This window comes from Chrysemys picta, chromosome 10 (genome assembly GCF_011386835.1).
Source record: "Chrysemys picta bellii isolate R12L10 chromosome 10, ASM1138683v2, whole genome shotgun sequence".
NCBI lineage: Eukaryota > Metazoa > Chordata > Testudines > Emydidae > Chrysemys > Chrysemys picta.
Window position 1 is genome coordinate 42820756 of NC_088800.1, and position 15880 is coordinate 42836635.

Sequence of the window (15880 nt, forward strand, 5' to 3'; positions counted from 1 at the left end):
TGCCCTCCAAAACAGTTTCCCATTTCAATATTTTAGAAATCAACTAAGGTTTTCTACAAAACTTTTTCTCAACTACACGCATTCTTCTCTAAAGTTTTAAGGACACAAGCAGAAGGTTTTCTTGCAAAGAGGGGCTGGTAGAGCCCACTTTACAGCCTAGATTTATTGTTCTAACACATCCCTACATTCATTTTGGAATATCCAACATAAATAACATCCTCACCTTCTCCTACAGGGCCAGATCTTTCCTAAAACATTTCTCTTTATAACATTTCTTTTATTGAGATAAAGGATTAGATCTATAATAAACTGGCAGCTTATAGAAGAGAGAAGTGTTCTGCTGTGGATAAAACACTCTTTTGGTTGGTTTGACTCTTGACCCAAGCGGTTTGTTATAGCAATTAAACTTCTCTTAAATATTTTGTGCAAAGCACAAATGCCAATAATCAACACATATTTTAAACATAGCACAGAAAGAAACTAGTATAAAAGTTAAAGCAGATTAAAATGAGCACAGCTGCCTTTTAAAGTTTGTACAGACACTCTTGGGGGACATAAACAGTTTTGTGGTCAAGGTGATGTTATTTTCCGGACATTTGCATGTTTCTGGATGACAGAAAGCTGAAGACTTCTGCAATGTCTTTGATTAGCGTGAACATTTTATAACCTAGCTAACTAAAAGTGGGCTACTGTTCTATTTTCAAGCCTCCTGGTGACAATATACTTATAGCTATGTTTGAATGTTCAGTAAAGGCACAAACATGTTTGTAATGACCTAACATTATAAAAAGAAGTGATAATAATGCTATTCATAAAATTTTACACCAATATTGAGGTCCCACCACCTCATAGCGGTCTTGTCTCTCCAGCCAGGCAGGCAGCAAAAGAACTACGCCTGGGTCCCTTGGGCCCACCTAGAACTGTGTGTGAGTATGGTGGGGTCTGTGTCATGGGAAGGAAGCCCCAGGGACTCATTCATGTTGGTTCTTGTCTTAGGAGCCGATATGGATCTTTACGGCCACCTCCGCCGACTGCTGGTCCGGTCTGGAGGTGAGTAGGAATTCTCCCCAGAAATGGACCCTCCTCTCCTCCCATTGCTGTCCTGTCCAGAGCTACCTGCAGGGGACCACTGGGAATCTGCATGGAATCTCCATGTGCTTGGGGAGTCAGGGTCTCCTGATGGAGGAGGTTTGTTTTCTCCGAGGTTCCTTGCAGCATTTTAGCTTTATTTAAACCCCCAGACATTTCTAGCCCTTCTGGACTGGCAGGGAATTCTCTGGTGGGACCCCAATGCAGCACTGCCATCCCGGCCTTGTCTGCACTCTCCTTGTCTCCTGAGGGAGATCTGTTATTAACTAGAGAAGCGGGGACAAGCAGAGCTGGGGAAGTCCGGGCCTCTTGGGCTAAAATCTCTAATGGAATCAAGCTGGTTAGGGAAAAATTGGGTGCAGATTCTCCTCAAATTTCCCCCTGGCCCCTATTGCCCCTCCCCATGTTATCTCAGCTCCCTACCTGTGGGGTGAGGTGTTTGTCAAATGCCTTGGCGATGGGTGTGCAATATAAATGCTCTGGGCTGTGACTGGTGGAAGTCCCTCTCCAGAGGTGCCCTGCAGTGTGATTAGTTCCCCACACATATTGTCTACCTCACCCCCCTGGGATTTCTATCAGTGACCAGGCAAGGAGGAAATGACCCCTACCCCTTTGCACTTATCCACAGCCACAGACCAGGGGAAGGAGGATACAGCAGCAACTGGGTGTTGCAGCCCTTCCCTGTCTGGGCCTGCTTCAGGTAAGTAGGAAACAGGGGTACCGACTCCTCAGATTCACCTTTTTTCCTGTGTAACCTTCTGGAACCTTCATGTTGAAATGTTTCCAATTCATAGTAAGTTGTTACAGATAAGGCTGCAACAAAACCCCGGTTCAAGCCACTAGGTCAGTTACAGAAAATGTATTTAGGCGACACTATGAATGATAAAACCAAACTTCATTCCAAAATAAAACCATTAGTTAAGCAAACAGGTGCGCAATTACCACCTACACTGTCAACACTAACTTGTATTGTGGATCAATGCGGGATCAGTCCACTGACAACAGCGTGAAGTACAGCCTTAGAACCCTGGGACATAACGGTACCGTTGGGGCGTTCATTGGAGCGCTCACCGAATTAACAAAACAACTCCCAGGAGAAGCCATTCTCATACTATTGAACGTGCAACTGCCCCTTACACTAATTATATTTCCATCGCCTCCTTATTGACTCTTTACATTACACGTGGTGTACATTAACATCTGCACCAATATCCTTCCCATACTATTAGTATAGATAACATTTTAATAAAACAGTCACAATTCTCAAAAACACTCATTAAAAGCCCTGCTTAAGCCAGTTATAACCAAAACCTAACAGTAGCATAATCCCAGGCCATGTCCTTGCTAACTCTTACTTTCCCATAACAGGATCTCCAATTTATGGCTAACTTTCCTCACACTAACAACTTCAGTTTTCTAAACTCTTCTACACTTAAGCTAACTTAGGCCCCAGACCTATTTTCTACTTATTTCTTAACCTAAACCATCCCATAGGTAGGCCAAATTCACAGCCATGAAAAAGTCATGGACCATGAAATCAGACCTCCCCCATGAAATCTAGCTATTGGGGAAGGGCAGGCTACTGCCATGCCCCTGACTCCAGCTGCTAGTCCCCTCTGGGCTGGGGAGGGATGGAACTGGCACTTCCCCTGCACAGCCGCCCTCGCTGGGGAGATCAGACCCCCCTCCGGGTACATATCCCGGTTGCTTGGAAGGCAGCGCAGAAGTGAGGGTTGCAATCCCACAACCCCCCTATAACAGTTTTGCGACTCCTCTGCAACTCCCTTTTGGGGCAGAACCCCCACTACAACATTGTGACATTTCAGATGTAAACATCTGAAAACCTGAAATTGGGTTTCAAATCCTATGGCCACGAAATTGATCAGAATGGACCGTAAATTTGGTAGGGCGCTACCTATAGGCTATACCTGCCCTTTGCCAACTCCCTCCAGTGGGTCGGCCCCCTCCTTCCCATTACTGAGGTTCTGCTTGTGCCTGGCATTCAACTTTTCCAGAGGCCTTATGGTCTGCACTGCCTGAATGAGGAGGGCTCTTGGAGTCTCCATCTCCCTGCGGTTCTCCCTCCCCAAGCACTGCACGCGCTAGATTTCTAAATCCTCCAAGCTGTGTTTGCTGCAAACTAGTCCCCACCCCCTGCACTGCTGAGACCCCATTGTATACTGTGTGTGGGAGTCGGGGGCTGTGATTGTTGGCCCCAACCTGTGACAGTGAGAAGGAGAGCTGGGGTGGCTTTGCCTCTGTTTAGAGAATCGCTCCTTTCTGGGTCACACAGGTGTTCTCTGTAACTGAGAAAGTTCTTTGGTGACCCAGGTGTGACTGTATTTGTTACTCAGTGAAATCAGGTTCATTGAAGTGTCACAAGAGGACTGGAACCTGCTGCTTTGGGTACAGAAAACTCCCTTCCCCTCAGCACTATCATTCACATCATTCCCCTGGCGGTTCAACCAGAGACCTTTAATGGAGAAATTTAACCCTTCTCTTCTATTGACAGACACAGCAGTGCAGGAGACTGCAGTGTCAGCCAGAGATGGCAACCCACCTGTCACAGAGTCTCCTGGTCCAGGTAGGCAGAAAGCGGCATGATACACAGCCAGAATTTCTTTCCAAGGCCAAAGTTGCTGTTCATCTGCACTGTCTTTTACAGAATCAACATAATGTTTAGTATCGGGGGCAGCCATGTTAGTCTGTATCCACAAAAACAACAAGGAGTCCGGTGACACCGTAAAGACTAACAGATTTATTTAGGCATAAGCTTTCGTGGGTAAAAAAACACTTCTTCAGATGCACAGAGTGAAAATTACAGATGCAGGCATTATATAATGACACATAAACTAACATAATGTTTAGTTCTAGCTTGTGCAAACAGTATACTTCCCATGGGATCCTTCGGGGTGAACAGTGGTATATTAACACAGGGTGCTATATTAGAGAATCACAACAGTTATTATGAGAGTAAACGTCTCATTAGCCTCAAAATTCAGAAGGATGTCCACAACTTTAAACTAGCTTTGACGGGGACAGGTGAGCAAAGCCCACAGGTAAGTGGAGAACATGGAGACCTGGGAGATGGGTCGGAAATAGGAGGGAGTGTGGGCTATAATGGCAGAGAGAAAGGAGGGTCAGGGCAAAACTGGGAGGCAAGATCAAATCAGTTTCTTAGATGCCTATATACAAATGCAAGAAGTATGGCTAACAAGCAGGAAGAACTGGAAGTGCTAATAAATAAATACAACTATGACATTGTTGGCATCACCGAAACTTGGTGGGATAATACACATGATTGGAATGTTGGTATGGATGGGTACAGCTTGCTCAGGAAGGATAGACAGGGGAAGGAAGGGGGAAAAGGGAGGAGGTGTTGCCTTGTATATTAAAAATGTACACACTTGGACTGAGGTGGAGACGGACATAGGAGACGGAAGTGTTGAGAGTCTCTGGGTTAGGCTAAAAGGGGTAAAAAACATGGGTGATGTCATCCTAGGGGTCTACTACCGGCCACCTAACCAGGTGGAAGAGGTGGATGTGGCTTTTTTTAAACAACTAACAAAATCATCCAAAGCCCAAGATCTTCAACTATCCAGATATATGTTGGGAAATTAACACAGCGGGGCACAGACTATCTAATAAGTTCTTGGACTGCATTGCAGTCAACTTTTTATTTTGGAAGGTTGAAAAAGCTACCGGGGGGAAGCTGTTCTAGATTTGATTTTAACAAATCGGGAGGAACTTGTTGAGAATTTGAAAGTGGAAGGTAGCTTGGGTGAAAGTGATCATGAAATCATAGAGTTCACAATTAAAAGGAAGGGTAGAAGGGACTACAGCAAAATAGAGACAATGGATTTCAGGAAGGCGGATTTTGGTAAGCTCAGAGAGCTGATAGGTAAGGTCCCATGGGAATCGAGACTGAGGGGAAAAATGACCGAGGAGAGTTGGCAGTTTTTCAAAGGGACACTATTAAGGGCCCAAAAGGAAACTATTCCGCTGGGTAGGAAAGATAGAAAATGTGGCAAAAGACCACCTTGGCTTAACCACGAGATCTTGCATGATCTAAAAAATAAAAAGGAGTCATATAAAAAATGGAAGCTAGGACAAAGTACAAAGGATGAATATAGGCAAACAACACAGGAATGTAGGGGCAAGATTAGAAAGGCAAAGGCACAAAATGAGCTCAAACTAGCTACGGGAATAAAGGGAAACAAGAAGACTTTTTATCAATATATTAGAAGCAAGAGGAAGACCAAAGACAGGGGAGGCCCTCTGCTCAGTGAGGAGGGAGAAACAGTAACAGGAAACTTGGAAATGGCAGAGATGCTTAATGACTTCTTTGTTTCGGTCTTCACCGAGAAGTCTGAAGGAATGCCTAACATAGTGAATGCTAATGGGAAGAGGGTAGATTTAGAAGATAAAATTAAAAAAGAACAAGTTAAAAATCTCTTAGAAAAGTTAGATGCCTGCAAGTCACCAGGGCCTGATGAAATTCATCCTAGAATACTCAAGGAGGTAACAGCGGAGGTATCTGAGCCTCTAGCTATTATCTTTGGAAAATCATGGGAGACAGGAGAGATTCCAGAAGACTGGAAAAGGGCAAACATAGTGCCCATCTACAAAAAGGGAAATAAAAACAACCCAGGAAACTACAGACCAGTTAGTTTAACTTCTGTGGAATCATAGAATATCAGGGTTGGAAGGGACCTCAGGAGATCATCTAGTCCAACCCCCTGCTCAAAGGGGGACAACTCCCCAGACAGTTTTTTTTTTAAACTCTGGTTCCCTAAATGGCCCCCTCAAGGATTAAACTCACAACCGTGGGTTTAGCAGGCCAATGCTCAAACCACTGAGGGAGGTATCCCTGTGCCAGGGAAAATAATGGAGCAAGTAATTAAGGAAATCATCTGCAAACACTTGGAAGGTGGTAAGGTGATAGGGAATAGCCAGCATGGATTTATAAAGAACAAATCATTTCAAAGCAATCTGATAGCTTTCTTTGATAGGATGACGAGTCTTGTGAATAAGGGAGAAGCGGTGGATGTGGTATACCTAGACTTTAGTAAGGCATTTGATACGGTCTCGCATGATATTCTTATCGATAAACTAGGCAAATATAACTTAGATGGGGCTACTATAAGGTGGGGGTATAACTGGCTGGATAACCGTACTCAGAGGGTAGTTATTAATGATTCCCAATCCTGCTGGAAAGGTATAACGAGTGGGGTTCCGCAGGGGTCTGTTTTGGGACCGGCTCTGTTCAATATCTTCATCAACGACTTAGATATTGGCATAGAAAGTACGCTTATTAAGTTTGCAGATGATACCAAACTGGGAGGGATTGCAACTGCTTTGGAGGATAGGGTCAAAATTCAAAATGATCTGGACAAGTTGGAGAAATGGTCTGAGGTAAACAGGATGAAGTTTAATAAAGACAAATGCAAAGTACTTCACTTAGGAAGGAACAATCAGTTTCATACATACAGAATGGGAAGAGACTGTCTAGGAAGGAGTATGGCAGAAAGGGATCTAGGGGCTATAGTGGACCACAAGCTAAATATGAGTCAACAATGTGATGCTGTTGCAAAAAAAGCAAACATGATTCTGGGATGAATTAATAGGTGTGTTGTGAGCAAGACACGAGAAGTCATTCTTCCGCTCTACTCTGTGCTGGTTAGGCCCCAATTGGAGTATTGTGTCCAGTTCTGGGCACCGCATTTCAAGAAAGATGTGGAGAAATTGGAGAGGGTCCAGAGAAGAGCAACAAGAATGATTAAAGGCCTAGAGAACATGACCTATGAAGGAAGGCTGAAAGAATTGGGTTTGTTTAGTTTGGAAAAGAGAAGACTGAGAGGGGACATGATAGCAGTCTTCAGGTATCTAAAAGGGTGTCATAAGGAGGTGGGAGAAAACTTGTTCATCTTAGCCTCTAAGGATAGAACAAGAAGTAATGGGCTTAAACTGCAGCAAGGGAGGTTTAGGTTGGACATTAGGAAAAAGTTCCTAACTGTCAGGGTGGTTAAACACTGGAATAAATTGCCTAGGGAGGTTGTGGAATCTCCATCTCTGGAGATATTTAAAAGTAGGTTAGATAAATGTCTATCAGGGATGATCTAGACAGTATTTGGTTCTGCCATGAGGGCAGGGGACTGGATTCGATGACCTCTCGAGGTCCCTTCCAGTCCTAGAGTCTATGAATCTATGAAAAACTGCTTATTAACTCGTGTGCATGGTTGCAGCAATTAGCTAAGCAGTTGCAGTGACTGCTTGTGCAAACGATCATTGTGATCTGTAACTGGCTGACTGTGTGTCAAGCGACCACGGCTGTGGTTGGAACTGTGGGTGCTACTGAGCACACACGTTCCATTCCTGGAAACAGACACCAATGCATTTTTCGTCACTGAGATGCCCACGTTTTTCATATGTATATTATAAATGGCTTTGTGAGTCATGATCAGATTCTGTCTCAAGCACTGCTGGTTTGGTGGCTGTGCAGTGAGGTGGGCTAGAATAGGTAACTTCTTGGTCAGAACATACCTCATAAACTCAAATACCTCATGGAACCAAATGCTGTAGGTGATAGAGCCGCCTTGCTGAATCCCAAGGAAGAGGAGAGGTACCACAAAGATTTTATCCCCAAGGAAGGGGGATCCCACATTTCAGTGCTGCAGCTCTGTACATCTACCTCCATCCGAGCCTTGCAATGTCTCTGTCTCCTTGGGGTTCTCCATCTCATGTGTTACGTCCTTCTGGCTGAGGGGGACTCAATGGAATCCCCTTCAAAGCCCCTAGTCAAGCAGAGAGCCTCCCCATGTAAGGGAGGTTCCCCCCTACCTGGAGCAATTCCAGCCATCTTGGGAGCCGCAGACCAGCACAGAGAATTGAGCCTGGGTCTCATTCCACATGGCAATGCAGGGCACCGGGCACCAGAGCACTGGCTTGGCCTCCCAAGAGTGAGGTGTGAATGTTCTGAGGTCTGTGCAGTAGAAGAGAAACTCCTGTGATCTGTTTACATTGGTTCTTGTCTAGGAGTCAATATGGGGTTTTTGGACCGTCTCTGCCAAAGACTGATTCAGACTATTGGTGAGTAGGAATTCTGCCCAGAAGCGTCCCCCACGATACAGATTTACCCTAGTTCCTCTCTGATTCCTATTGCCCTTACATAGAATCAGTCCCACGACACCTCACCCCACCACTGCTCTTCTGAATTACAGGATGGACACCTTTCCGAACGGACAGGACAAATCTGGACTCCAGCCAGCCAGGCCCCACTGACTCTTCTGTCCCAGGTAGGAGTCAACAGCCTTTCGCTGTGACAAATCACCAAATGTCTATTTCTGTCCCATCAGGAAGTTCCATCCCAGTGCACACGGGATCATTCAGTGCCTCAGTTTTCCTAGCTTCATAATGGGGCTAACAAGACTGACAATCTTCACTGGGGTCTGGAAGGTGTGGGTAATGTTTGTAAAGGGACTGGAAGAGGAAATGCCCGATCTCAATGTTAAGTAACATGACACTGTCTGGGCAGTGATTGGTGGAAATCCCTCACCAGGGGTTCCATAAGGTGCAGACAGTTCCCACACAGTTGTATGTCCCTGTCGCCCCCAGGGCATTCTATTAGTGACCATGATTGCAGGAAATTAACCCAGCATCTGCCTGTATCCACAGACACAGAGGAGCAGAAGGCGGCCCAAAAACAAGACCCGGCGCCACAAACCCTGGCTGCAGGAACGGGCAGCCACTGCAGCACTTTCTTGTGCCTCCTGATCCAGGTAGGCCCATGCCCAGTATTGAGTGCCAGGAATAAAGCCGGGGAAAGTAGCCACAGTGACATCCAAACCCCAGTGCTGAGAGGGCAAGAAGAGACTCCACCCAGGCTCTGTGCCCTGCTCTGCACATGCCCATAAGCCACTGCCCTCTGCTCCACCTTACACGCCAGCCTCCGTGCCATCCCACGCTGGGCTAAAGCCCTGCTGCCACAGGGCAGCACTGGAATCATCACCGGGCAGCCTGGGTGCCAGTAAAGGGGGAACTGACCCACCAGGCAGCTCCCTCTACCAGCTCAGCTCCCCAGTGGCTCTTCATAAGAATATAAGAATGGCCATGCTGGGTCAGACCAATGGTCCATCTAGCCCGGTACCCTGTCTTCTGACAGTGGCCAATGCCAGGTGCTTCAGAGGAATGAACAGAACAGAGCAATTATCAAGGGATCCATCATCCCCTGTCATCCAGTTCCAACTTCTGGCCATCAGAGGTTTAGGGACACCCAGAGCATGGGATTGCATCCCTGACCATCTTGGCTAATAGCCATTAATGGACCTATCCTCCTTGAATTTATCTACTTCTTTTTAAACCCAATTATACTTTTGGCCTTCACAACATCCCCTGGCAATGAGTTCCACAGGTTGATTGTGCATTGTGTGAAGAAATACTTCCCTTTGTTTGTTTTAAATCCACTGCCTATTAATTTCATTGGCTGACCCCTGGTTCATGTGTTCTGTCAAGGGGTAAATAACACTTCCCTAGTCATTTTATGATATTATCGGTCTTATTATCTATCCCTTTCCTAATGATTCCCAACATTCTGTTAGCTCTTTTGACTGCCGCTGCACATTGAGTGGATGTTTACGGAGAGCTATCCACAATGACTCCAAGATCTCGTTCTTGAGTGGTAACAGCTAATTTAGACCCCGTCATTTTGTATGTGGGATTATGTTTTCCAATGTGCATTACTTTGCACTCATCGACACTGAATTTCATCTGCCATTTTGTTGCCCAGTCATCCAGTTTAGTGAGATCTCTTTGTAACTCTTTCCAGTCTACCTGGGACTTAACAATGGTGAGTAATTTTGTATCACCCACCTATTTTGCCACCTCATTATTTTACCCCTGAACAGCAAAGGCCCCAGTACAGATCTTTGGGGACCCCACTATTTACCTCCTTGTGAAAACCGAAAATGTATTCTTACCCTGTCTTTTAACCAGCTACAGTCCATGAGAGGACCTTCCCTCTAATCCCATGGCTGCTTACTTTGCTTAAGAGCAACCTTAGTTTCCTGCTGTTCATTTTAGGCACCAAGCAAAAGGCCTATTTGTCACCCAGGGGACAGCTCTCCCCAATCAGCGAGGAGGAGGAAACGCCAAGGAAGACTAGCGTGAGTGAGGAGAGAGCGGGAAATCCACAGCACACTGGGGAAGTGCCCATGGCACAGATGGTACAAGGTTCCCTCCATCACCAACTCAGCCTGGACTCCCGCCCCCTACTGCCTTTCCCACGACACACTGACCCTCTAAGGCTCTGACTCCCTTTCTCATCTCTTGCTCCTAGATTCACTGCCATTCTCTGGCCCTAGAGAACATGCTCTGACCCCCCCTTGCCAGGGCAGGTGTTGTAGACGGGAGGAGAGAGGCGACTCCATTCCCAGCACCTGGCTCTGCTTTCTTTCTTCTTTGCTGGCTGGTCAGCAATGGGCTGCATTAGGGAACCAGGGAGAGAAATAATCCTGAGCTTCACCTCTCCCCAGAGTGTCCCGCGCACTCACCTCTCCCTGGGCCCGGGGCAGGGTTAGCTGTTAGCCCAGCTACACCTGTGGAGAGCAAGGCTCCGGGAGGGGAAGTGGCTGGCCCAAGGCCAGAAAGCAGGAGTGTACATCCCTGGTACACTCTGGAAGTGACCATTGTAGGAGGTGAGCAGGCAGAGACAATGGGCCAGATCCTTGGCCCCTGGTAAGGCCGCATGAAGGGACATTAAGCTCTCCCTTCCAAGCTCCCGTGTGCTTTCCTCAGCCCAGCACGGGGGCAGGGAGGAGCCCTTGGATGCTGTCTCCCCATCCCTGACCTGTCTGCGTGGGTCTCTAGACTGTCAGCCCTTCAGGACAGACATTGTCTCTGTCTGCGTTGTGCTGCACCCAGTGCAACAGGGCCTGATCCTGACTGGAGCCTCTGGGCGCTGCCATAACATCAGTAGTGATAAGTAATCAGGGCAGGCCCCGCTCTTCCAAACCGGGCCGCGCCATCCCTGCCATCCTCTCAGCACACACCACCCCAGCTGGCGCCCGGTACAACTATCCTGTTGAACCAACCCTAAGTGATACTAGGCTAGTGCAAACCAAGGGGTCAAATGCCCCTCCCAGAGAAGGGAGAGTCCGGCACCAGCTGGAAGCTGCTCTCCACCAGGCCATAACTTTATTCCTTCCAAGTCTGGGTAGTGGTAACCCAGCTGCTGATGGAGACTCTACACATTGGGGCTTGTCTGCCTGACACATCATTGCCATGTCCTGCGTCTCTTCTCTTGCACAGGGCCTTGCTTGCGTGAGGGACATGGATGAGGCTGCCCTGAGGAAGGACATTGGCACCCTCTTCCCAGCACTCCACTCCATGGTAAGAGATGCTGGGATCACTCAGGCAAAATCCCGGGGCCTGTTGCCTTAAACTGGGTAGGCTGTGGGAAGAGCTGTCCCTGCCTCATCCTGTTCCCATTGGGGGATGGATCCTAGAGAACTCTCCTTTGGTTTCTTTTCCTCCCACCCACCCCACCCCCTTTGACCGGGAACATCAGCATCCCGCACCTTGTTCCAACGCTCCACATCTTCGGTTCCTGACCCGTCAAACTCTGCTTCTACATGAGCCATGGCCCCCGAAGCCTCGGCGTCACTCATAGACTGATCCAGCTTGCTGGCCTGTTCTTTAGATGGGAATTAGAATCTGCTTCTCCACCCTCACCCCTTCACTCTGCCATCCGAGGGCTTGGCCTGAGAGACACTTGATCTAGTTTGCCTTTGCTGGTGTTGCTTTCTTCCCCTAGGTGTGTCATCTCCCCAGAGAGGCCCTGGAGGAGCGGAGAGAGGCCCTGGACTCTCTGATCCATCTAGGTAAGAAACCCATTCACCTTTCCCAGAGAAGGAGATTTCCCAGATCCTGCGGAATTTCAGAGCCCAGGCATAGAACTATATTCCCTTCCCCTTTATGATTCACTCACCCCAGTCTGATTCACTCCTCTTCCTGCAGCTCGCTTGTTCCTGGTGGAGCTGCTTGTGTTCCTGTTCAGGAGGCTGAACAAGGACGAGGAAGAGGAGACCTGTGCCAGTCTCTTCATTCTGGACCGGATAGTCCAATCCAACAGTAAGTGACCCCACAGCGAGGCCTCGTCTTTTGATGTCTTATGGCTTCTTGTGCAGTTAGCAGCGCTTAGCACTGGGCCTCATTGGGGTCATTTATACCTGTCTGCAGTAGATAATCCAAGTCCTGCAGCCAGGGCCGTAGCAACAAAGAACGTGGCCCCCTCCAAACGGTGGCCCCCTCCGAACATATGTCCGGGCGGAGCCCCTTACAATGCAGAAACTGGAATGTGGTATTTATTTTGCCACTTTTAGGGGCCCCCTTCCTTGCGGGGCCCCCTCTGGTCGGAGGGTACGGAGAGCGCTCGCTACGCCTCTGCCTGCAGCCCCTCAGCCGATGCAGCGGCAATGAGTGTGGACAGTCACTGCTGGAACTGCAAGCGTGGGCAGACGCAGCTGGTTACCCATGGGGGTAACCTGCCAGGAGGGTCATGCAGGGACATTGAGGTTGCTCTAAGGTTCCTGAGATCTCAGGTCCCTGCACACCCCAGTTTAACATCAACCCTGCCGAGCCGTGTGTCTGTGTCTCTTACAGTTTCCGAAATGACGCACAATACTGAGAAGCTGTTCATAGCCCTGGGGCCACTCCTGCAGAGCACAAGCATACGGGTGAGTCTGGAACCATGGCCAACGCGGCCAAAGCTAGTGAATGTCTGCCTGCCAGTGCAGAGCCTGCCGGGACCCTGTGCATCGAAACACATGACCCATCAGTGCTCCATAGTGTAGGGCAGAAGGTGGGGGAGAGAATCCCTGCAGGGCTCCGGCTGCATTGTCATCTCTGGGCTGCCTAGCAGTATTTCACCAAACCCCCAGCTGAGAAAGGATCCCAGCCTGGACTGGGAAGGGACAAGGTCCCTCCACACTGTGTGCAAATCATTTCTGTTTCTCTCTGGGTCTGGCAGGTCAGAGAAGCCCTTGCTTATTTTATAAGGACAATGGGGGCGCATGGGCTCTTGGAGAAATCTGCCTCAAGACCCTTAATTGACTTCTTGGTGCGTCAGTGCACCCTGACCCTCGACAGCACGGTAAGAATCCGCAGAGACTTGGTGATGGGAGTCCGTGAACAGGGCAGAACATGGGGTCAAGGGATAGGGAAGGGGGGCAGCTGCAGATGGGGATGGACAGGCGATGGGCAGCAAATAGGACTTGGGAAGCAGATGGAACTGGGGACGGCACCCTCCGTCTACTGATGGAAGATGATGACAAATAGAAGACAGTGTTTTTTCCTTCCAGCCCATTCTCTCTGATCCCTCTCCCAGTTGCCATCCATGCTCTGTCCCCTGCGCAGGGAGGGCAGGACCCCTGGCTTCCTCCTTCTCTCGCCTCACTGTGATCATCCACCCTACAGGAGACTAAGCCATGATGGATCTGGTTTTCACCAGGCAGAGGGGTGGAGCCTAGAACTGGCTCCACACAGACCCTGGGCTGGTTATGACACAGTCACAGCCAGGGTTGCGCCTTTTCTCTTCAAGCCCCATTTTCACCCCCTGCCATGCCCACTAGAGTTACCGTGCCACGAAGCTCTCCACCGAATCTAAATCTCCCTGGTGTCTCCCTTACTTCTCACCATCAGGAGGAAGCAGACGGGAGGCGCACTATGGAGCTCGAGGTCCACCAGCTCTGCTCCAGCACCCTGCAGTCCCTGGCTGACTCCCCCAGAATGGCCAATGTAAGTGACCCTGCCCCTCTCCATTGGACACAGGCCTCTCTGGGTCTGAGCTTTTCAATGAGACAGGCCACAACCAGACTTATTTATCTGAGCCTCCCCGCTCCAGAACATCATGGGGTTGGTTAAAATGGACCCCGGATCCGAGCCAGACCTGGGTCTTTGGAACAGGGAACACTCACCGGCTGAGTGCCCCTGCACGCCAGCGTTTGGTGTCACAGGGGCTCTTCCGCTCGAGTATCCCCTGTGGTCAGTCATGCTGGTTCTGCAGCTTCCATAGCTCAGTCCCACTTCATTGGTCCTTCTGTTAACTTTTCCCTGGCTGTTACAGGCTGGGGTCTATACAGCCCATCACATTCTTGTTTTGCAAAAGCCAACCCTAGCCCAGGAGTTCCTGCCTCTCACCCACACTACCATGGTGCCTACAGGAGAGTCCACTGAGCTGGGAGACACTACATCCAAATCTCATCTCTGCTGACTATTGCTTAGGTTTCCACACACTGCACAGACCTGATTACTGACCCAGGCGTCAGAACGCAAGCCTAAGCAGTCAAGTATTAGCCAGCCCCCTCCACACACTGAACAAATTAACAGCGAGGTTGCGCACGGTCACTTCAGGCAGAGCTGAGACTAGAAGCCACATTTCTAATAAGGCAGACCCAAGTATTGTGCACTCGGCTACACTGTCTTTCAGATTGAGCATGCCCAATATACGTGCTTTAGTTACTACAAGTGGGGATAGACCCCCAGGGATTCCTGATCTCCACTGTTCTATACTGTCTAGCAAAGAGTTGTGTAACCCTCTGGCACAGTGTGTGTTAAGTCCCCCTCTTGTCCACACAGCAGACAGCAATTGCGTCTGAGCTTCAAGTGGCGCAGGTCTGTGTGGGGATGTGAAGGTCAGAGCTCAAACCTCCCTGAGCGCCTGTCATGGTTTCACTTGATAGTATTGGGTTTCCTAGTCTCCTCTTTATTTATCAAGCTGGTGTATTGCGTTCCTGCCGTGAGAACACAGCCTTTCCCAGTGGGACTGGAGTTAGGAAATACTGTGCTGTCAATGAGGATGCTACACTCAACAAAAGGCGGGGGGTCAGTCATGTGTCACTTGATTTGGTGCTGGAGGCAGACACTGATAGGTGTGAAGGGGGAGGGAGTGGGGATCGCTGCATGGTTCAGGCTGGGTAGAGAGCTCTGGCTGGCGGTGGCGAGGCCAGGGGTCCGGTCTAGTGTAGGAAAGAGAGAGCTGGTGCAGGAAGAGGATATTTCCCTACTGAGATGGCTTTTCTCTGCTCTGCAGGTTTTATGGCCTGGGCTGCTCCTTCAACTGAGCCCAGCAGCCCATGGGCCAGCCCTGCCTCTCCTCCTGCAGACCTCGGTCAGGGTGGTAAAGAGGATGCAGGAGGAAGGCAGGCTGCCCTTGGCCAGGAGGTGCGGCAAGGCGAACAGAGGTGAGTCCCAGTATTTTATCCACCCGCTCTTAGTCCTTCTGTAGCGAGAGGCGTCTGCCCCCAGGTGGGGTGGGGATCAGCTCTTGGCTCTGGTTCCGGCTCACTGCAAGGACACAGCCAGCCGTCAAGGGCGCAGGCAGAGCTCAGAGACAAATGCAAAAGATCCCTCCAGAGCCTGATGGGATGCCCCCCATTTCTGTTCACAGGGTGTCGGTCAAGCCCCAAGTCCACTCTACCCCAGGAGCTGCTGGCTCGGCTGCTGGTGAGTAACCCGCAGCCAGGAGGTTCCTTATGCTCAGTGGGAAGGAGCCGCTCCCGGAGCTGGCATGCAGTGTGTGGTGGCTCTTCTCCCCGCAGCCCCCAGAGGAGCTGGCTCATCACATTCCTCGCGTTCATTGCACATCGACCCAGCGCCTCTCGGCATTTAACAGAACCAGCGAGCTCTCTGAGCCAGCCACCTTCCTGGCTCCCCTGATCCTGGGGCTGGACCGGGTCCCCCAGCACCAGTTAGTGCAGCCCTCGGACGGCTCCAATAGAAGCCAGCTGGAATGAGC